Source organism: Aquarana catesbeiana, linkage group LG05 (genome assembly GCF_042186555.1).
Source record: "Aquarana catesbeiana isolate 2022-GZ linkage group LG05, ASM4218655v1, whole genome shotgun sequence".
NCBI classification, from domain to species: domain Eukaryota; kingdom Metazoa; phylum Chordata; class Amphibia; order Anura; family Ranidae; genus Aquarana; species Aquarana catesbeiana.
In genome coordinates this window covers 520,235,786-520,260,137 of record NC_133328.1, presented here as the reverse complement: position 1 = coordinate 520,260,137, position 24,352 = coordinate 520,235,786, and positions in this window count along the sequence as shown.

Below are 24,352 nucleotides of genomic sequence, written 5' to 3'. Positions count from 1 at the left end.
TCCGGCGCTGTGATTGGCTGGAGCAGCGAAGGCATCACTCGAGCATGCGCGTGGTAATGGCACACTCACTGAAGCAACGGCGCGCTTCAGTTTGTGTCAGTGCGCATGTGCCGATGACGTTGGCACATGCAAATACAGGGGATATCTCCTAAACCATGCAGGTTTAGGAGATATCCTGGGTAGCTACAGGTAAACCTTTTTATAGGCTTACCTGTAGCGAAAAGTGGTCTGTAAGGGTTTACAACCACTTTAAGATAAAAAGCCTTCTGCAGCAGCCCCCCTCGGCCCCCCTAACACTGAGCCTCATCTCTGTCCAGTGATGTCCATGAGTATCTCAGCCATCCGAGACGCTCCCTCCTGATTGGCTGAGACATAGCTGCGGTGCCATTGACTCCCACTGCTGTCAATCAAAGTTGGCTAGCCAATCAGAAGAGAGAGGGGGCAGGTCTGGGCTGCGGCTCCGTGTCTGAATGGACACAGGGAGCTGCAACTCTGCTCGGGTGCCCCCATTGCAAGCTGCTTGCTGTGGGGGCACTCAACAGGAGGAAGGGGACAGGAGGTAAGTATAACATGTTTATTATTTTTATAGAAAAAAAATGAGACCTTTCAATCACTTTAAGGCCCCATTCACATTTGCAAATAGGACAGTTGGCAATTACATGTGAGAGGGAGAGCAGGGGGTTCCGGTGATTAGGCTGGGGCAGGAGACCAATTGAAAGCAATGGGAGGATAACAGCTCCTGCAGCTATTAGAGGCCCGCACACATAGAATCGTGGAGGAGTGATTACCTGCAAATGATCATTATTATTATACAGGATTTATATAGCACCAACAGTTTGCGCAGCGCATTACAACATGGGTGCAGACAGTACAGTTACAATACAAATCAATACAGGAGGGATCAGAGGGCCCTGCTCGTAAGAGCTTACAATCTAGAAGGGAGGGTCAAGTGGAACAAAAGGTAATAACTGGGGGGCAGAGCTGATGGAGAAAATGAAAATACAGTTGTTAGGTGTGGGTAGGGTAGGCTTTTCTGAAGAGAAGGGTTTTCAGGGATCATCTAAAAGCTACGGCTACAACAAATCAAGCAGGGATCATCTAAAAGCTAATAGAGTAGGAGATAATTGGACAGATTGGGGTAAGGTATACCATAGGATTGGAGAGGCTCTGGAGAAGTCCTGGAGGTGAGCATGGGAGGAGGTGACGAGGGAGCTAGAGAGCAGGAGGTCTTTAGAGGAATGAAGAGAACGAGTAGGTTGGTATTATCTCTTGCCATTAGCAGGTATCAGCAGTCAGTGGTGGGGGGGGGGTGACTGGCTTTATTTGGTCAGCAGGAGCCCAACCCCCCCCCCCCCCCCACTTACATTAGCAGTCAGGATTTGTGCCCAGGGCTGGTGCAAGGATTTATGACACCCTAGGCTAATCCTAATTTTGCTGCCCCCTTGGCTCCGCCCCTGACTCCACCACCTTTGCCCTGCCCATGTGACCTACCTGACCCCTTACACTGGCCTACCTATACTGAACTACCTGACCCCTACACTGACATACCTTACCCCTACACTGACCTACCTGACCCCTGCACTAACCTATCTAACCATTACACTGACCTACCTACACTGACCCCTACACTAACTTACCTGACACCTACACTGACCCCTTCACTAACCTACCTGACCCCTACAATGACCTACCTGACCCCTACAATGACCTACCTGGCACTACACTAGCCTACCTGACCACTACACTGACCTACATGACACCTACACTGACCTACCTGACACCTACACTAACCTACCTGACCATTACACTGACCTACCTGATTGCTAATACAGTGTCAGTGTTCTTCACTCACCGGGGCTCTACATGCATCCGAGGACCTTGCCAGTGCCAGGAACAAACCCTGCCTTTTACCAGCCCTGGAGCGCCCACTACTCCAATCTGATTATGCTATAGCACACGCTGCCATTGTACAGGACAGGCCAGGAGAAAGGGCAGCCACTATAAATGGTGGTAACACGGTGGGGGGTGGGGTCAGGGGGTCACATGACTTGGTATAGGAATCAAGTATGGGCAGAGGCAGAGACTCAGAGAGAGAGAGACAGACAGGTCACTGGTCATAGAGGTGGCAGCGCGTAGGGGATGTGTGCTTCTGTTCCTTTGGGACACAGTCCTCCAGTGCTGCGCTGCACCTCAGACACTACTTACTTACAGATGGGGTGGCTGACGCCTGAGTTAGTTACATGCTGCAGACCAAGGCATCCTATGCATACACTCGTCACCGCACTGAAAACCTACATAGGTCGGAGACCGTCGGGAGACAGAGAATAGGGAAACCAGCGGCCTGGTGCCCTAGGTGGCTGCCTAGTTTGCCTAGTGGTAGCACTGGCCCTGTCTGTGCCCCCCTTACATTGGTAGTCAATGTCTCTAGATCCCATACATTTGTGGTGTCTATAATCCCTTACATGGATGGTCAGTGTCTGTGCCTCATATATTGGTTATCCATGTCTGTGCCCCCTTACATTGGTGGTCAGTGTATGTGCCCCCCTTACATTGGTGTCTATTCCCCCTTTACATTGGTGGTCACTGACTATGCCCCCCTTACATTGGCGGTAGTGTCTGTGGCCTCTTACATTGGTGGTCAATGTATTCCTATTATGGTCAAAATGCCCTCTTTGTACATGATGGTCAGTGGTGGAGAGTGTGCCCCCTTGCATTTGTGGTCAGTGGAAGCAGTGTTACTCACAGGATCTGCAGAGAAGTTCTAGCAGAGGAACAAGGAAGAGGATCAACAGCAGAGGAAAGGGACACCTCTTAAATGTAAACATAAGCTGTGTTTTTTTTGCTGCGCATAATGAAATGCATCTTAAAATATGTATACCCCTGTATGGCTGCCTTTACATATTGGGAGGGTAGGCTGTTGGCGAATTAAATACCCATCTCAACCACTTGTTTTTACTGCCTCCCAACTGCAATTGTAAACTGGGCCTTAGACCTAATACACATAAATTCTGAATGTTTAGGTGCAATGAGAACATTAATGCCGCGTACACACAGTCGGAATTTCCGGCAACAAATGTTCCATGTGAGCTTGTTGTCGGAAAATCTGACCGTGTGTATGCTCCATCGGACATTCAGAATTTCCGACAACAAATGTTTGAGAGCTGGTTCTCAAATTTTCCGACAACACAACTTGTTGTCGGAAATTCTGAGCGTGTGTACACAATTCCGATGCACAAAATTCCACGCATGCTCGGAATCAAGTGGAAGAGCCGCACTGGCTATTGAACTTAATTTTTCTCAGCTCGTCGTATGTCTTGTACGTCACCGCGTTCTTGACGTTTGGAATTTCTGACAACATTTGTGTGACCATGTGTATGCAAGACAAGTTTGAGCCAACATCCGTCGGAAAAAAATCCACGGTTTTGTTGTCTGATCGTGTGTACGCGGCATAAGGCTCCGTTCACATCTAGGTATTGCTATTTTATAGGCATTTTTCAGGCGTTTTTGCACAGACATTTTGAAGTTCAAAGGTCACCAATGTAAAAGCAGTAAAACGCCTGTAATTTGCCAAAAAAGAAGCTCATGTACTTTTTTGAGCGACGGGCATTTTGCTTTAGGCGACAGAACGCTCAGATGTGAACAGGGGCCATTGAAATTAATAGGATTTGTCTTGCATTTTTAGAGCTGAGGCTTAGAGCAGAAAAACGCCTAGATGTGAACAGAGCCAAAGTGTCATCAGGAGAGATGTGTACTGCTTCCTTGATGTGGAAATTCTATATTGGAAAGGTCAGCTGTTTCTATCTGTCAGTTTCTAGGGCGGCACACAGATAACCATACAAATGCCCTGTATGTCCATTATGTCAGGTGCTCCCTTTTCATGGGCAAGTGTACAAGCCTTACAAAAAACGGATGTATTGTTAATTAGTCTTTGATATCTGGGGTAATTGCAAATTTTGTGAGTCTGTCCCTGATTTAATCACAAATCACCCTATTAATAAAATCATTCTACTTATGCGGTTTCAAATCCTAAAAGTATAGTTCACTGTTGTAACCATGTTTCATGACACATGAAACATGGCCTCCTTCACCAGCCCTCACCCACCTGAATTGCTAGGTTCTTCTCCCTGGTGCTCCCTGTTCTCTTTTAAATTTAACATGGCTGTGTGTGGCTTCACCCTCACAGCCACGTCATCCATTCACATATTTATTTGCATGGATCTTTTCAATAGAAACACAAGTCTGCCACAGCGGCAGAGGGCCTCCTAGGTCTCCATAGAGCACAAGTTTACTTCCTCCAGTTCCATAACAGTAGGTCTGTACTGACCTGAAATTAGGTGAAGAGTTTGCAGAAACCTTTTTTCTATTTTACTAATGAAGATGCAATTATTATGTTTGCAAATGTGGACTATGCCTTTAATATCTATTCATTCTGTCTAGACTTTTGCAGTAACTATTGTTAGAGCTGTATGTCTGACCTGTACTATGCAACCTTATGGTTGTGTCATGTTAAACAAGTTTACACACTCAATTTTCATTAGATATTTATTATAGGTACTTACATAGCACCATCAATTTGCACAATGTTTTACATATACAGTCATATCAGTCCCTGCCCTCAAGCAGCTTACAATCTAAGGTCCCTAAATCACATTTATACATATAAGGACCAATTTAAACAGGATCCATCCATTTACCTTTTTGGATTCTTTATGGCATCTCAGTGCTTCTGATTTCCTGCAGCCTCTTTGCAACCAACTCTGTCTACCTGCATGCACTCCAGCAATGGCTGCATGGCATTTCTCAATACAGGTTCCCTGATTGTAACAACAATGTAACATGCCTTTAAAACATTTGTAGAGACAGCCACTTTTCCATAGGAAGCCTGTGTGACAGAGTGAAAATGCAGATAAAGCAATTTACAGCGAGTGCAGCAGGTACATGACAGCAGAGGCAGCACAAATCCAGAAAATTAAAGAAGAAGCCAACACATCATTAACTTGCAGTAAAAAGCCTTGATTTACTGAGGCACAGCACCAACTGCATTTCAGAGCCATGCAGGGATCACTTTATCAAGGTAACAAGCAACTGGCAGGAAGTATAAATAGCAATGAACAGCCAATCAAGCAACAACACAATTCATTACCACAGTTAGCTATTCATTGCTATTTATACTTCCTGTTTATGGCTTTGCTTGTCACCATGATAAAAGGATTCCTGCGTAGCCCCCGAAATGCCATTGTTCTATGCCTCAGTAATTCAAGGCTTTTTTGCTAAAGCCGGCCATAGACTGTTCGAATCTCGGCTGCTTTGAAGGGACCAGCTGACATTTGAACCAAGTATGGGCAGGCTGAATGTACCCAAGTTGATCTATTGTCCAACTTGGGTACAACCAGCCTGTCAAATTTTTCATGTAATTATTGCCAGCAGCTATAGCTGCTAACAGAAAACACTACGTGTTCTACTGACAGGAACGGCACCGGGAGAAGACAATAGCTTCACGGGAGGGATTCCCCCATCCTGTGGTCGCAGGAAAGAAAATCGCTCCATCTATGGCCAGCCAGAAGCACAACTGAGAGATAGGAACAAAGTATTATCACCTCTAAGGGGAAGTGCTTGAACAAATACATTCTTGCCAGAATCAAAGGGTATTATTTTAAAGCACATCTAAATCCAAAAACTCAGTTCAATGTCAGCCTCAAAGCTGTGTTCAGAGAGGAGTTTATGAGCATAATTTATGCACGTAAATGTGGCTAGAATTAATGAATATTCTGACCAGTAGAATGAGTTTATGCTCATTGGCGTCTGTACGCCATAAATGCACTAAAACTAGAGTTTTTTACACTTGATTTTTCTGCCATCACCTGCCAGTTAAATGTAATGTAGACAGCAGTTTTTTTTTAATAAGCCCGTGCGTATGCATCCTAAAGCTAAAAATTCTGGATAAACCCACTGCACACTGCCATATACCTTTTCTAGTCAATTTTGCATTAAAAAAAATGGGATTTTTAGTTTACATACATTGCAATACATGTTTAAGCTAGTCAGCTGTGTCAAAGTAATTCCTTTCTAGCCAGTCCCTCTTCTGCTCTGCAAAATGCAAATGCCACAGTGGATATAGTGCCAATATGGGGCAGATAGACACAAGTTGTAGGAGAGCTACAAGGTTCAGGTCTACTCACTGACCTGCAATGCAATAGAAGATAAAGCTGTGCTCAAATCTTACCAATCCTCCGTGTACTTGGTGAGGGCTCTCCCGAAGAAAGACCCCCAGGTTGGGAACAGGTATATCTTAGGCCCTGTTCACACCTGGGCTTTTGCGATCGTGGGCAGAATTGCCTCAATTCTGCCCAAAATGTCAAAATGCTCTGCAAGACTGAAAAATCACACCACGCTTTTTCAGGTGCCATTCAATGGCACATAAATGAGTGTGCAGTTCTGCTGCAATGGTGGCAACCAGCATTGTGATACGCTTGTCGGCAAAAATAAGCTTCTGTTCCTCTTTGAGCGACAAGCTTTGCACAATGCAATTCAGCACAATTTATCGCGTGACAACAGCACCCGCATTTAGGTGCCATTGAAAATGAATGCCACCTGAAAAAGTGTGGTGTGATTTGTCAGTTTTGCAGAGTGTTTTGGGATCGCAAGCAGAATCGCCACGATTCTGCCCATGATCACAAATGCCCAGGTGTGAACAGGGCCTTATTTCTATTAAATTGCAGAAGGAACCCCCTGAGACACAAGGCTTCTGACAGGGGCAAGACACTCTCTGGTCTGCCTAGGCCAAAGCCAGGTGGACCCTGTTTCTTATAGACTGGCCCAAACTGATCCTCCGGGTACTTAGTGAGGGCTCTCCAGAATAGAAACCCCCAGGTTGAGAAGAGGAAAAAGGGCCGAAGGGCAACAGATCCTCTCCCTGACATCAGGGCAAGCCTTGACAAACCTGCACCCTCTGTCTCTGTACAGAAAAAAAAAAAACACATGTAGTGATACCCTTGAAAAATAAGTGAAAGTAAATAAAACACACAATGGCACAACTAGAGTCTTTGGTTCAAATCTCAACCATGGCACTACCTGCATGGAGTCTGAATGTTCTCCCTGTTCCTATGTGGGTGTTCTCCATGTACTCTGGTTTCCTCTCACACTCCAAAGACATGCTGGGGTAACTCCACTTTCCTGGGAAAAAAATACCAAATGAAGAAGAAATTATATAACATATACAGTATCTCACAAACATGAGTACGCCCCTTACATTTTTGTAAATATTTTATTATACCTTTTCATGTGACAACACTGAAGAAATTACACTTTGCTACAATGTAAAGTAGTGAGTGTACAGCTTGTATAACAGTGTAAATTTGCTGACCCCTCAAAATAACTCAACACACAGCCATTAATGTCTAAACCGCTGGCAATAAAAGTGAGCACCTAGGCGAAAATGTCCAAATTGGGCCCAAAGTGTCAATATTTTCTGTGGCCACAATCATTTTCCAGCACTGCCTTAACTCCCTTGGGCATGGAGTTCACCAGAGCTTCACAGGTAGCCACTGGAGTTCTCTTCCACTCCTCCATGACGACATCACGGAGCTGGTGGATGTTAGAGACTTTGCACTCCTCCACCTTCCGTTTGAGGATGCCCCACAGATGCTTAGTAGGGTTTAGGTCTGGAGACATGCTTGGCCAGTCTATCACCTTTACCCTCAGCTTCTTTAGCAAGGCAGTAGTCCTCTTGGAGGTGTGTTTGGGGTCGTTATCATGTTGGAATACTGCCCTGTGGCCCAGTCTCTGAAGGGAGGGGATCATGCTCTACTTCTGTATGTCACAGTACATGTTAGCATTCACAGTTCCCTCAATGAACTGTAGCTCTCCAGTGCCGGCAGCATTCATGCAGCCCCATACCATGACACTCCCACTACCATGCTTGACTGTAGGAAAGACACACTTGTCTTTGTACTCCTCACCTGGTTGCCAAAACACACACGCTTGACACCATCTGAACCAAATAAGTTTATCTTGGTCTCATCAGATCACAGGACATGGTTCCAGTAATCCATGTCCTTAGTCTGCTTGTCTTCAGCAAACTGTTTGCGGGCTTTCTTGTGCATCATCTTTAGAAGAGGCTTCCTTCTGGGACAATATCCATGCAGACCAATTTGATGCAGTGTGCAGCATATGGTCTGAGCACTGACAGGCTGACCCCCCCACCACTTCAACATCTCCAGCAATGCTGGCAGTGTTCATACGTCTATTTCCCAAAAACAACCGTTGGATATGACGCTGAGCACGTGCACTCAACTACTTTGGTTGACCATGGCGAGGCCTGTTCTGAGTGGAACCTGTCCTGTTAAACCGCTGCATGGTCTTGGCCACTGTGCTGCAGCTCAGTTTCATGGTTTTTGCAATCTTCTTATAGCCTAGGCCATCTTTATGTAGAGCAACAATTCTTTTTTTCAGATCCTCAGAGAGTTCTTTTCCATAAGGTGTCATGTTGAACTTCCAGTGACCAGTATGAGAGAGAGAGCAATAACACCAAATTTAACACATCTGCTTCCCATTCACACCTGAGACCTTGTAACACTAACGAGTCACATGACACCGGGGAGGGAAAATGGCTAATTGGGCCCAATTTGGATATTTTCACTTAGGGGTGTAATCACTTTTGTTGCCAGCGGTTTAGACATTAATGGCTGTGTGTTGAGTTATTTTGAGGGGACAGCAAATGTACACTGTTATACAAGCTGTACACTTACTACTTTACATTGAAGCAAAGTGGCATTTCTTCAGTGTTGTTACATGAAAAGATATAATAAAATATTTACAAAAATGTAAGGGGTGTACTCACTTTTGTGAGATACTGTACATTAGTGACATAAGTCATATTGTAATTGAATGTTATTCAAAATCACCTTTCCTTTTCAATCTGCAGCGCTGTAATGTTCTGTAAAATGCAATGCAATATGGCTACCTGGAGGTGTTCTGTACACAGAATGGATACAGAACGCCCCCCCAGACACATCATTCCTGCATGTGTGATTGGCTCACGGATTTTCCCAGAAGTCTGCACTGAGATACAAGTCAGGCATCCCTTACAACTAAAATGTCATTTTTGGTGAGATACTCCAAGTAGGAATCTAAAGGGATGCAGACACTTTCCTCATTAGAGCCCTGCAGGTGCAGCAGCTGATTGAAAATTATGAAACCACTCCCATTAGATTCACTTACCAGATGGACACAGACCAACACACGGGGATTTCTTCAGAATAACAAAAAGGTAGGAATCTCCAGCAGAAAGGGGATTGTTTTTTCTCAACAAAAGCCCAGAGCCCCTGAACAACAGTAAATCATAACTAAACTCATCGATTTAACCACTTCCCACTCAGCCTATTGTCAATTGACGGCTGGGCGGGACATTCATTTTTTCAGGTGGACGTCATATGACATCCTCATGGAACGTGTCACGCATGCAGCTGCCCAATCTGTCACTGGCTGTGTCTAGCGGACACAGCCGATGACTGGTCAGTGTACCGACTCACTGCCAGTACCATGTAATTGCTATAACCAATCACAGCAGATCATATGACAGTTGTAAACAATGAATGAATGTGATTGATCACAGTGATCACAAAGTACAGACCGGGCCAATCACAGCCCATCTGCGCTATGTGATTAGCTGTGGCCAATCACAGCTAATCACAACAAAACAAACTAAATGAATCGATTTCATTCAGTAAAATGCTTGCTTATATCAATGAAATTCATTGCTACAGGCAAACTCAATGTGTGTAAAAAACAGAAAAATCCTGATCACTTCCTCAGAGTAGTACAGTGCTACTATAGTAACACTGCAGTGTTACTATGGTAACACTGTATTGCTCTGGTCACAGTGTGTTAAAAAAATAATATTAATGTAATAAAACAGATTTTTTTTATTTTTAAATTGGAAAAAAATTATACATTTTATTTAACATACTCTCACCAGTCAGTGTCCCTGATCACCGCTACACCAGTTATATGATGACACTATACTGCACTGGTGATAGTATGTTATTTCTTAATTTTCCAAAAAATTGTGCCAAAAAAAATTATTAAATACTTTGGACCGTCCACTTTCCAAACAGGGGTAATTTGGGGGATATTTGTACTGTCCTGGCGATTTCAGGTGTCAAGAAATGAGACAGGCCATCAGTACATATCAATTTTTAGATAAAATGTATACCACAGTTTGTGCAGACATCCCATCCTGCAAAAACTAATTCCAGGGAGCAGGCAAACTCAATTCAAGGAGGTGGCGCTCTGCGCTGCGCGCCCCCCCCCCCCCCCCCACACACACACACACACCAATTTAACACAACTAGAGGATGATCAAATGAAATGGAATCAGTATACAGAGGCTTACTTCTTCTGAAAGATATTAAAGTACCACTCTAACTGTCATGACCACTTCAGTGATTTGAAGTTGTCATGGTGGTAAGAGTCAGTATGTGCAGTGTTTCTGCTTGAAACAGGCAGGGGGGGCTGAGAGAGGGGGAGGGGCTGACAGTGGGAGGCTGAGAGAGAGAGAGAGGGTGGGCTGAGAGACAGAGGGTGGTTGAGAGAGAGGGGGGCTGAGAGAGAGGGGGGCTTATAGAGAGGGTGGCTGAGAGAAAGAGAGGGAGGGTGGCTGAGAGAGAGAGAGGAAGGCTGAGAGAGAGGGAAGCAGAGAGAGGGCGGTTGAGAGAAAGAGAGAGGGTGGCTGACAGAGAGGGTGGCAGAGAGAGAGAGAGAGAAAGAGGCTGAGAGAGAGGGAGGGTGAGAGAGGGTGGTTGAGAGAAAGAGGGTAGTTGAGAAAGAGGGGGGCTGACAGAGAGGGTGATTGAGAGAGAGAGAGGGTGATTGAGAGAGAGAGAGAGGGACTGACAGAGAGAGATGCTTAGATAGAGGGGGCTCAGGGAGAGGGTGCCTCAGAGAGGGGGGCTGAGAGAGAGAGAGAAGTGGGGCTGAGAGAGGGGGGCAACTGACAGAGAGATGGGAGACTGAGAGAGAGGGGCTCAGAGAGAGGATGGTGGACAGAGAGAGGGCAGGCTGAGAGAGGGTAGTTGAGAGAGGGGGGGTTGACAGAGAGGTTGGCTGAGAGAGAGAGAGGGAGGGGGGCTGAGAGAGAGAAAGAGAGAGGGGGGCTGACAGAGAGGGTGGCTGAGACAGAGGGGGAGGGGGGCTTAGAGAGAGGGGGCTGACAGAGAGGGTGGCTGAGAGAGGGAGGGGGCTGCGAGAGAGGGTGGTTGAGAGAGAGAGAGGGGGGATTGACAGAGATGGTGGCTAAGAGACAGAGAGGGACTGAGAGAGAGGGTGTCAGAAACCATGAATCAGACCGAGACAGATGTTTATTAATAAAAGTAAATAGAACAAACATAGTCAAAACATAGCCAAAGTTCGGTAACCGGAACGGATAGTCAGACAAGCCAGAAAGTCAGGAAGCCAGAGATCAGCGTAGTAGAACAGCAAGCAGGATCTGGAGCCAGAGGGGATGTCAGGCAAGCAAGTCTTTAACAGGAACACAGGAGAGTGTCTCTAGAGATGTGACCGAGGCAAAGGCAGAGATCATCTGGGCTGGACGGCTTAAGTAGGCAGGACTGACAAGCAGGATATTATCAACAGGTGAGTCACTGTGGAGAGATAGAAGCTGGTAATTAGCCGACAGCTGAGCGGCCAGCTCAGAGGAAGGAAGGGCTGAGCCCAGCCTTGACAGAGGGGGCTCAGAAAGAGGGGCTGAGAGGTAGGACTGACAGAGAAAGGGAGGCTGAGAGAGGGGGGCTGACAAAGAAGGGGGAGATGAGAGAGAGGGGGACCTGATAGAGAGACGAGGGAAACGAGAGAGGGGGGCTGACAGAGAGAGGAGGGAGATGAGAGAGAGAACCCTAGCCCTGTCCTTATTCGCAGTCCCTCCTCTGCCCCCCATCCCAGTCTGTATCTGCAGATAGGACTGTGTCAGTGTACCAATACCTTCTTGATCCAGGAGGTGCTATGCTGCTTCTTCCAGCAGCTCGCTGGCAGCTTGTCCTTGTCCTCCAGGCCTCACTGCTGATGCTGGAGCAGAGAGGAGGTTGGAGGAGATGGAGCCAAGGCTTTGAGACTCAGGGGATGTTTCTGCATGCCACTTCGGGGGTCAAGGAGGCTGTGAAGCTCTTCTCTCTCCTGGGCTCCCAGCTGCCCTAGGTGTTCACTCTCCACGGGGCTGCCCACTTACCATGTGGGAGTAGATGCCCACACCATGCTCCCGCCGCCTCCCAACTGACATAACAGGCACTTCGGTGCCTGGGTGCAGTGCACCCTGTGCACCCACCCAGGATCGGCCCTGCAGCCGGGATGTTTGGGGACTCGGGTCCTTCCTCAGGGGACATGTATCAATGCAAAAAAAAGTTTTAAAAATGGCTGTTTTTTTCAGGAGCAGTGATTTTAATAATGCTTAAAGTGAAACAATAAAAATGAAATATTCCTTTAAATATCATGCCTTGGGGGGTGTCTATAGTATGCCTGTAAAGTGGCGCAGTTTTCCCATGTTTAGAACAATACCACAGCAAAATTACATTGCTAAAGGAAAAAAAGTCATTTAAAACTGCTTGCGGCTGTAATGTAATATTCCCCCCCCCCCATTCTGGTATGGTATGGATATTAAGGGGAACCCCGCACCCCAATAAAAAAAAAGGCGTGGGGCCCCCAGGCCCTATATACTCTGAACAGCAGTATACAGGCGGTCCCCGGGTTACAAACAAGATAAGGACTGTAGGTTTGTTCTTCAGTTGAATCTGTTTGTAATTTGGAACAGGTACATTTTTTAAGTGTAGCTCCAGGCCAGAAGTCTATTGTTAAGCTTTTAAAATATAGGGCAGGGTTATCACCCCTGTAACATTTTTTTTGCTGTCTGTGCCCCTGTTCAGAAGATTTCACCTCACTTTCTGTCCCAATGACAATTGGATTTTGAAAATTTTTAGTTATTAGGGAAACAAGGATTGGTGATAAAGCATCAGTGGAGACACCTTTTTCCCATATTAACTCTTACAGGAGAGAATTTCCTTTCTTAGGGGTAGATTTCCTCTCACTTCCTGTTGTCTCCCTCCGTTTGTAAGTAGGAGTCGTTTGTAAGTCGAATGTTTGAAAATAGGGGACCGCCTGCATATACTATATGGCCTGCTCTATACGTACTGCGGAAAATTGGGCCTTAGGTGTTGGTGGTACCAGAACACTGTGAGCCCACAGTTACTCTTGGTGGGCGCTGGAATGGGCCCTGCTGTGAAATATTACATCAAGAATTGTAATTACATGCCCCTGTTAAACAGGGGCAGAAAAATTGGGCCTTAGGCGGCGGTGGTGGTGGTGGCACAACACTGTAAAGCCTCACAGATACTTTTGTTGAGCACAGGAACAGACCCTGCTGTGAAATATTAGATAAAAAATTGTAATTACGTGCCCCTGTTAAACAGGGGCAGAAAAATTGGGCCTTATGCAGTGGTGGTGGTGCCACAATACTGCAACCCCTCACAGATACTCTTGTTGAGCGCAGGAACGAGCCCTGCTGCTAAATATTTGATCAAAAATTGTAGTTACACGCCCCTGTTAAACGGGCAGAAAAATTGGGCCTTAGGTAGTGGTGGTGCCCTGAACCGAAAATATTCTTGCAAGCTATCATCATGAAAATTGAGGAGGAATAGGATAGTCACTCAGCATAATAGGATAGTCACTCATATGCAGTCTTCAAGGGATCCCACATCCATAGAAAAATCAATTGGTTACATCAGCATCAGGTGCTTGGTAGCTAGTGATTCATTTTTATGAATGTGAGCCAATCAATAGAGTCTGTGAACAGGCGAACTCTGTGATCGGTTACAAAACCTCCAGCAGCACTGAATGTGCGTTCAGAAAGAACGCTGGATGCAGGACAGGCCAGTAGCTCAATTGCATATTGAGCAAGCTCTGGCCAGTGGTCCATCCTCAAGAACCAGTAACCCAGTGGGTGTTCTGGTGGAAAGGTCTCCAAGTCTGATCTTGCCCCTAGATATTCCTGCACCATGGAATTCAGATGCTGGCGATGGTCGCTGGAACCGATCAGACCAGGGCGCTGAGGACTAAAGAATTGCTTGAAGGCATCGGTCAGCCAGCCACCATCTCCCTCGCTCTTTCTGTGACTAACCGAAGCCTCAGCAACAAGTTGTCCAGCACCAGGAAATTGTACCCTCCCAGGCTCTGGAAACACCTTGCACAAACCTTTCTACAAGGCCTCCCGAAGATGTTTCATCCTCTGCCCCCTCTGCGAAGGCTGGATAAGTTCTGCAACCTTACCCTTGTAACGTGGATCAAGAAGGGTTGCCAGCCAGTAATGATCCCTCTCCTTGATACCACAAATCCTAGGGTCCTTTCACAGGCTTTGCAGGATCAGGGAGGCCATGCAGTGTAGATTTGCAGAGGCATTCAATCCTGAGTCCTCTGGGTCACTAAGGATCACATGATCTTCAACCACCTCCTCCCAACCACGTACAACTCCATGGGTTTCTGGGGACTGAAAATGATCCTTTGAAGACTGCTGCTGAGGCTGAGTGTTATCCTCCATGCTGACACAATCTTCCTTCTCTTGCTCTTCTTCCTGTGTGATCGGCGGGCCTGCAGGAATACTAGTATCTGGGTAAAGGGGGCCTTGAGAGGTAAGGAAGTCCCCCTCTTCCTCCTGCTGTTCTGTTGCAAGTGCCCTGTCCGTTATTCCACGAAGCATGTGCTCCAACAGGAAGACAAGAGGGACAGTATCACTGATGCATGCACTGTCACTGCTCACCATCCTCGTGGCCTCCTCAAATGGTGACAGGACAGTGCATGCATCCTTGATCAGTAGCCACTGGCGTGGTGAAAAAAAGCCAAGCTCCCCTGACCCTGGTGCCATACTCACACAGGTACCCATTGATGGCCCTCTGCTGCGTGTGCAGCCGCTGCAGCATTGCCAACGTTGAGTTCCACCTGGTGGGCATGTCACAAATGAGGCGGTTCTTGGACAGGTTGCATTCTCTTTGAATGTCAGTCAGCCGAGCACTGGCATTATATGACTGGCAGGAATGACCAGACTTTCCTGGCCTGCCTCAGGAGATCCTGTAAGCCCGGGTACCTGCTCAAGAACCGCTGCACCACCAAATTCAGGATGTGAGCCAAACAGGGAACATGGGTCAAGTGTCCCTGTTGGAGGGCGGAGAGGAGGTTGGTGCCATTGTCGCATACAACCATTCCTGGCTGAAGCTGGCGTGGCATCAGCCACCTCTGAGCCTGCCCCTGCAGAGCTGACAGAATCTCTGCCCCAGTGTGGCTCCTGTCCCTTAAGCAGACCAACTCAAGCACCGCATGGAATCTTTTTGCCTGAGTGCTTGCATAGCCCCTTGAACGCCTACGGAGCACTGCTGGTTCAGAGGAGAAATCTGCAGAGGAAGAAGCCATAGAGAAAGAAGAAGAGGGGGGGGTGAAGGAGAGAGCTGTGGCAGAATCACCACTAGCATTTTGGAGGCGTGGTGGCGGAACAAGCTCCAACAATACTGAACCCTGTCCTGCATGCTTCCCAGCTGCCAGCAGAGTTACCCAGTGTGTCGTGAAACAAAGGTAACGTCCCTGTCCATGCCTGCTGGACCATGAGTCAGCAGTAATATGCACCTTACTGCTGACCGCCCTGTCCAACGAGGTCAAGACATTGCCTTCCACATGCTGGTAGAGAGCCGGAATGGCCTGCTGTGAAAAGAAATGGCATTTGGGAACCTGCCACTGAGGTACCACACATTCCACAAATTCACGAAAGGGGGCAGAGTCTACCAGCTGAAAAGGCAGCAGTTGCTGTGCTAGCAATTTGGCCAAGCTAGCATTCAGACGCTGAGCATGTGGATAGCTGGGACCGAATTTCTTTTGACGGTTTAGCAACTGGGGTAGGGAAATTTGCCTGCTAAAACCAGATGGAGGTGTACTGATAGCAGATTGGCTGCAAGTACTTGGGACACCTATTGCTATACCTTCATTCCTCTCATTGCAGGTTTCTGAGAGGACTGGAGGTATAGTGGGGTTGGAGAACCCAGCTGATGAGGAGCAAGGAGAGGTCCACCTTGTTCTTTGATGTGGGTCTTTTAAGTGCTGTTGCCAACAGACTGCATGGGAGGTCGTCATATATCTGGTCAAGCATGTGGTGCCCAAGCGGCTGCTGTTTTGGCCATGCTTGATACGCTTCAGGCATATGTTGCAAACAGCAACGGTGTGATCTGCTGCACACGTGTCAAAAATGGCCTACACCAAACAACTTTTCAAAATATGTGGGGAGTCAGCAGTGCCCTGCACCTGCTTAGCTCTGCGGTGTGATGCAATAGGGTGGCTGCCCTTAAGCTGTCCCCTGGAGGGCATCCTACCTCGTTGGAGATGTGCCTCCTCCTCCTCTCTTCTATCAGGCACCCATGTTGAGTCAGTGACCTCATCATCCCCTCCCTTCTTGTCACTGGAGCAAACTTGGCAGTATGCTGCAGCTGGGGGAACATGACTGCCAGTTTCTTGACCTTCTGGGGCACCCCCTCTCTCTAGGCTGACGTTACTCCCTTCCTCAACCTGGGTACCATCATCGAAGCCTTCAAATCGCTGCGCATCCTCCTGCAGCATGTACCCGACACTGTGATCGAATAGTTCAGGGGACTCCTCCGTGCATGATGGTGAGGCTAGGGAAGGAGTGACTGTTGACATGGAGCCAATGGAATAGGCCGCTTTGGCAGCTGCATTGGCAGGCAAACTACTCTGAGCCTGGGTGACAGAGGATGAGGACTGCTTTGTTATCCATTCCACCAACTCTTCTGCATGTTGTGGCACTAAAACACGGCCATCTGCAGGAAAAAAGGACAAGTGTGCCCCACAGCCACGTGCTGAGGATGCACCGTGTCCATAACCAGCAATGTCGACTGTAGACACAGAGCCTGTTTGCCCTCTTTTAGTGGCCTTTGAGCGTCTGCCTCTCCTTGGTGGCCTTCCGGACATGCTGTAAATTTTGTTTAGCAAAAAAACACTACACTGTATTGTGTACATCACCAGGAAAGTAGTAGCAACTGCACTGTGGGTGCACGGTACTGTGTATACCAACAGAAGTATAATAACAACTATGGGAACACTTTATGTATTGTGTACACCACCAGGAAAGTAGTAGCAACTGCACTAGGGGTGCACGGTACTGTGTACAGCAAAATAAGTTTAATAACAACTATGGGTGCACTGTATGTATTGTGTACACCACCAGAAAAGCAGTAGCAACTGCATTATGTGTGCACGGTACTGTGTACACCAACAGAAGTATAATAACAACTATGGGTATACTGTATGTATTGTGTACACCACCAGGAAAGTAGTGGCAACTGCATTAGGGGTGCACGGTACTGTGTACACCAACAGAAGTTTAATAACAACTATGGGTGCACTGTATGTATTGTGTACACCACCAGGAAAGTAGTAGCAACTGCACTAGGGGTGTGTGGTACTGTGTACACCAAAATAAGTTTAATAACAACTATGGGTACACTGTATGTATTGTGTACACCACCAGAAAAGTAGTAGCAACTGCACTATGGCTGCACAGTACTGTGTACACCAACAGAAGCATAATAACAACTGCACTGGGGTGCACGGTACTGTGTACACCAAAATAAGTTTAATAACAACTATGGGTGCACTGTATGTATTGTGTACACCACCAGAAAAGTAGTAGTAACTGCACTATGGGTGCACGGTACTGTGTACACCAACAGAAGTATAATAACAACTATGGGTACACTGTATGTATTGTGTACACCACCAGGAAAGTAGTAGCAACTGCACTAGGGTTGCACGGTACTGTGTACACCAACAGAAGTTTAATAACAACTATGGGTGCACTGTATTGACCACCAGAAAAGTATGAGCAACTGCACTATGGGTGCACAGCACTGTATACTGTGTACACCGCCTGAAGTATATTAGAAACAGTACACCAGGAACGGCCTGCAGTCAGATATAGCTAAACTGGTAACAGTGTGTATATATATATATATATATATATATATATATATATATATATATATATATGAGAGCTGTATATATATATATATTAAATACACTGCAGCTAACTGAATCAACTGCTTGCCTGGAGTATATTAGAAACAGTACACCAGGAACGGCCTGCAGTGAGATATAGCTAAACTGGTAACAGTGTATATATATATATATATATATATATATATATATATATATATATATATATATATATTAAATACACTGCAGCTAACTGAATCACCTGCTTGCCTGGAGTATATTAGAAACAGTACACCAGGAACGGCCTGCAGTGAGATATAGCTAAACTGTATGCAGTGGATAGATAGATATATATATATATATATATCTATCTATCCACTGCATACAGTTTAGCTATATCTCACTGCAGGCCGTTCCTGTGTACACCAACAGAAGTTTAATAACAACTATGGGTGCACTGTATGTATTGTGTACACCACCAGGAAAGTATGAGCAACTGCACAAGGGGTACACGGTACTGTGTACACCAACAGAAGTGTAATAACAACTATGGGTGTACTGTATTGACCACCAGAAAAGTATGAGCAACTGCACTATGGGTGCACAGCACTGTATACTGTGTACACCGCCTGAAGTATATTAGAAACAGTACACCAGGAACGGCCCGCAGTCAGATATAGCTAAACTGGTAACAGCGGATATATATATATATGAGAGCTGTATATATATATATATATATATATATATATTAAATACACTGCAGCTAACTGAATCACCTGCTTGCCTGGAGTATATTAGAAACAGTACACCAGGAACGGCCTGCAGTGAGATATAGCTAAACTGTATGCAGTGGATATATATATATATATATATATATATATATATATATATATATATATATTAACCCTTTCATGACTAAGCCTATTTTTGAAATTTGGTGTTTACAAGTTAAAATTCATAGTTTTTGCTAGAAAATTACTTAGAGCCCCCAAACATTATATCTAAATTTTTTAGCAGAGAATCTAGAGAATAAAATGGCAATTGTTGCAATATTTTATATCACATGGTATTTGTGCAGCAGTGTTTTAAACACAACTTTTTGGGAAAAGGGACACTTTCATAAATTAAAAAAAAAAAAAAAACAGTAAAGTTAGCCCAATTTTTTTGTATACTGTGAAAGATGATGTTACACCGAGTAAATAGATACCAAACATGTCACGCTTTATAATTGCACTCACTCGTGGAATGGCAACAAACTACAGTACCTAAAAATCTCCATAGGTGATGCTTTAAATTTTTTTTTTTTACGGTTACCAGGTTAGAGTTACAGAGGAGGTCTAGTGCTAGTATTATTGCTCTCGCTCTGACGATCACGGCGATACCTTACATGCGGGCGCGACTTCCATATGCATTTTATTTGCTGCGCGAGCTTGCGGGGACGGGGGCGCTTTAAAAAAAAAATTTTTCTTATTTATTTTTATATTAATAAATTTTGTTTTTTTTTTTTTTTTCATTTTTTTATCCCTTTTATTGCTGTCACAAGGAATGTAAACATCCCTTGTGACAGTAATAGGTGGTGACAGGTACTCTTTATGGAGGGATCGGGGGTCTAAAAGACCCCCGATCCCTCCTTTGCACTTCAAAGTATTCAGATCGCCGTTTTCGGTGATTCTGAATACTGTATATTTTTTTAAAACCGGCGCCATTGGCAGCCGAGTAAACAGGAAGTGACGTCATGACGTCGCTTCCGTGTTTACTATTAGGAGGCTGGAATGAAGCCGCTCACGGCTTTGTTCCAGACTGTCACTAGCCGCCGGAGGTGGCGGATTGGTCATCGGGCCTCCCGATGGAACGGGAGGCCCGGTAAGAGCGGCGGGAGGCGGCAGGAGGGGGGATGTCCGCTTTTAGCCGCATCGGTTGTTATACCAGGAAAGCCGATCGCCGACTCTAAAAACAGTACCGAGATGATGCCTGCAGCTGCGGGCATCATCCCGGTATAACCCCGAAAGCCGAGTACGCAGATCTGCGTATGCTCGGCGGGAAGGGGTTAAATACACTGCAGCAAACTGAATAACCTTCCTGCGTGAAGTATATTAGAAACAATAAGTATGTAAACAGTAAAAAAGGGAGGACAGACCATATTGGCCCCATAAAGAATGAGGAAGGACATCTGGTTACAAAGGATGGGGAGATGGCAAAGGTATTGAATTTATTCTTCTCCTCAGTCTTCACGAGTAAATCGGGGGGCTTCAGTAACCAAAACTGCAGTGTTTATCCTCATGACACAACACAGGAAGCACCTACATGGTTAACAGAGGACGGAATTAAAATTAGACTTGAGAAACTTAACATTAATAAATCACCGGGACCAGATGGCTTGCATCCGAGGGTACTTAGGGAACTCAGTCAGGTGATTGCCAGACCGTTGTTCCTAATTTTTACAGACAGTCTATTGACTGGAATGGTACCAGCTGATTGGAGAAAAGCCAATGTAGCACCAATATTTAAAAAGGGCCCAAAAAACATCCCTGGGAATTACAGACCAGTTAGCCTAACATCAATAGTATGTAAACTCTTGGAGGGGATGATAAGGGACTATATACAAGATTTTAGTAATAAGAATGATATCATTAGCAGTAATCAGCATGGATTCATGAAGAATCGTTCTTGCCAAACCAATCTATTAACCTTCTATGAGGAGGTGAGTTGCCATCTAGATAAAGGAAGGCCCGTAGACGTGGTGTATCTGGATTTTGCAAAAGCATTTGACACAGTTCCCCATAAACGTTTACTGTACAAAATAAGGTGCGTTGGCATGGACCATAGGGTGAGTACATGGATTGAAAACTGGCTACAAGGGCGTGTTCAGAGGGTGGTGATAAATGGGGAGTACTCAGAATGGTCAGGGGTGGGTAGTGGGGTTCCCCAGGGTTCTGTGCTGGGACCAATCCTATTTAATTTATTCATAAACGACCTGGAGGATGGGATAAACAGTTCAATCTCTGTATTTGCAGACGATACTAAGCTAAGCAGGGCAATAACTTCTCCGCAGGATGTGGAAATCTTGCAAAAAGACCTGAACAAATTAATGGGGTGGGCAACTACATGGCAAATGAGGTTCAATGTAGAAAAATGTAAAATAATGCATTTGGGTGGCAAAAATATGAATGCAATCTATACACTGGGGGGAGAACCTCTGGGGGAATCTAGGATGGAAAAGGACCTGGGGGTCCTAGTGGATGATAGGCTCAGCAATGGCATGCAATGCCAAGCTGCTGCTAATAAAGCAAACAGAATATTGGCATGCATTAAAAGGGGGATCAACTGCAGAGATAAAACGATAATTCTCCCGCTCTACAAGACTCTGGTCCGCCCGCACCTGGAGTATGCTGTCCAGTTCTGGGCACCAGTCCTCAGGAGGGACGTACTGGAAATGGAGCGAGTACAAAGAAGGGCAACAAAGCTAATAAAGGGTCTGGAGGATCTTAGTTATGAGGAAAGGTTGCGAGCACTGAACTTATTCTCTCTGGAGAAGAGACGCTTGAGAGGGGATATGATTTCAATTTACAAATACTGTACTGGTGACTAGGGTTGTCCCGATACCGATACTAGTATCGGTATCGGCACCGATACCAAGCATTTGCCCAAGTACTTGTACTCGGGCAAATGCTCCCGATGCTTCCGCCGATACCTTGACTGTCAGCGGTGATGGACGTGTGGGGGAGTTACAAGCTTCTCCCCCCGCGGCTTTCAGCTGCTTAGTGTTATACAGCGGTGATCGGTGCTTGTAATTCCCCCACACGCGATCACCGCTGACTGTCACCTCCTCCTCCTTAGTCCTCCTCCGTTCCTCTGTCCCCCTCCGCTGTCCTGCTCCATTGCTGTGTCCCCCTCCGTTCCTCTGTCCCCCCCCCCCGCTGTCCTCCTTCTTTGCTCTGTCCCCCTCCGCTGTCCTCCTCCGTTCCTCTGTCCCCCCCCCGCTGTCCTCCTTCTTTGCTCTGTCCCCCTCCGCTGTCCTCCTCCGTTCCTCTGTCCCCCCCCGCTGTCCTCCTTCTTTGCTCTGTCCCCCTCCGCTGTGCCCATCCGTTCCGGCTTTCCGTTGTCCCCCTCTCTCTTCGTCTGTCCCCTCCGTTCTGCTGTCTCTCTCCGCTGTGTGTATGGAGAGAGTCAGCTGACTCTTTCCATTCACATAACTGAAACATTGTAACCTCCTGTGATTACAATGTGTCAGTTTATGAATGGAGAGAAGCCGTTGTCTTCTCTCCATTCATTCTCAGTGCAGCTGAGGCTGCAGAGAAAGGAACTGGGGAATCTCTATCCTCAGTCTATTTCTCTGTCACAAGGGGGAGATATCAGAGGTCTGTTAAGACCCCCGATATCTCACCAAAGCCCCCCAACAGGGCTGATTAAAAAAAAAAAAAAAAACACACACAATAAAGAATAAAAAAAAAAATGTAAAAAATAATAAATGTAAATGAAAAAAACCAAAACAAAAACACACACACAGACACCGTTCACTATACCCCCACCCCCACCCCAACCCCCCCCCCCCCCTCAAAAAAAAAAAAAAACCTGTCACGTGACATTAAAAAAAAGTATCGGTAATCGGTATCGGTGAGTACTTGAAAAAAAGTATCGGTACTTGTACTCGGTCCTAAAAAAGTGGTATCGGGACAACCCTACTGGTGACCCCACAATAGGGATAAAACTTTTTCGCAGAAGAGAGTTTAATAAGACTCGTGGCCACTCATTACAATTAGAAGAAAAGAGGTTTAACCTTAAACTACGTAGAGGGTTCTTTACTGTAAGAGCGGCAAGGATGTGGAATTCCCTTCCACAGGCGGTGGTCTCAGCGGGGAGCATTGATAGCTTCAAGAAACTATTAGATAATCACCTGAATGACCGCAATATACAGGGATATGTAATGTAATACTGACACATAATCACACACATAGGTTGGACTTGATGGACTTGTGTCTTTTTTCAACCTCACCTACTATGTAACTATGTAACTAAGTACACCAGGAACAGCCTTCAGTGAGATACAGCTAAACTGTATGCAGTGGATATCTATATATCTATATATATATATATATACACACAAGACTATCTGTGTGTATGTATATATATATATATATATATATATATATATATATATATATATATATATAAAAATACACTGCAGCTAACTGAATCACCTGCCTGCCTGAAGTATATTAGAAATAATACACCAGGAACGGACTGCAGTCAGATCTAGCTAAACTGGATACAGTGGAGATATATATATATATATAGATATACGAGACTGTCTGTATATATATATATATATATATATATATATATATATTAAATACACTGCAGCTAACTGAATAATCTGCCTGCCTGCTCAATCTAAATGACACTCTCTCTCCGTCCACGCCAACGACACACTACAAGGGGCCGACGTGCAGGCGGCCTTATATAGTGTGGGGCGTGGACTTAGTCCCCCTGAGCCATGATTGGCAAAAGGCACCCTGCCTTTGGCCAATTATGGCTCTCTTAGCTGAGGGCGCTTTGATTGGCCAAAGCATGCAGGTTATGGTGTATGCTCTGGCCAATCATCATACAGCAATGTAATGCACTCCCGCAGTGCATTATGGGCTGTTACGGGCCGCTCGAATTTGGCAGGAATGGCCCATAATGTTTGGTTTTCGACGAACGGGCGAACAGCCAATGTTCATGTTCGACCCGAACAGAAGGCTCATCCCTATTTGTGGGTGTCAGGGAGCAGCAGCTGAAATGCGGGACACTTAGGATGTCTGGTTTGTGGACTCTATAACTTTCCTACAGACCAAATAACTAAACACTGATTTAGGTTATTTTCACCAGAGAAATGTAGCAGAATACATTTTGGCCTAAATTTATGAAAAAAGATTATTTATTTGCAAAATTTTATAACAGAAAAAAAAACCCAGTGGTGATTAAATACCACCAAAAGAAAGCACTATTTGCTTGAAAATAATAAAAAGTTCATATGGGTACAGTGTTGCATGACCTGCAATTGTCATTCAAAGTGCGACAGCTCTGAAAGCTGAAAATTGGCCTGGGCAGGGAGGAGGTAATAGTGCCTGTTAGTGAAGTGGTTAAAGTCAGAAATGTAACCACTTCAGCCCCAGGAGCATTTACCCCCTTAACCACTTGCCGACCGTGTCACGCAGATATACTGCCGCACAATGGCTCCCCTGGGCGAAATCCCATACAGGTACGTTCTACCTGTTTTCAGACAACAGAGGGTGCGTGCCCGCTGCACGGCGGGGGACCAGATGCGCATGGCCGGCGGCTCGAT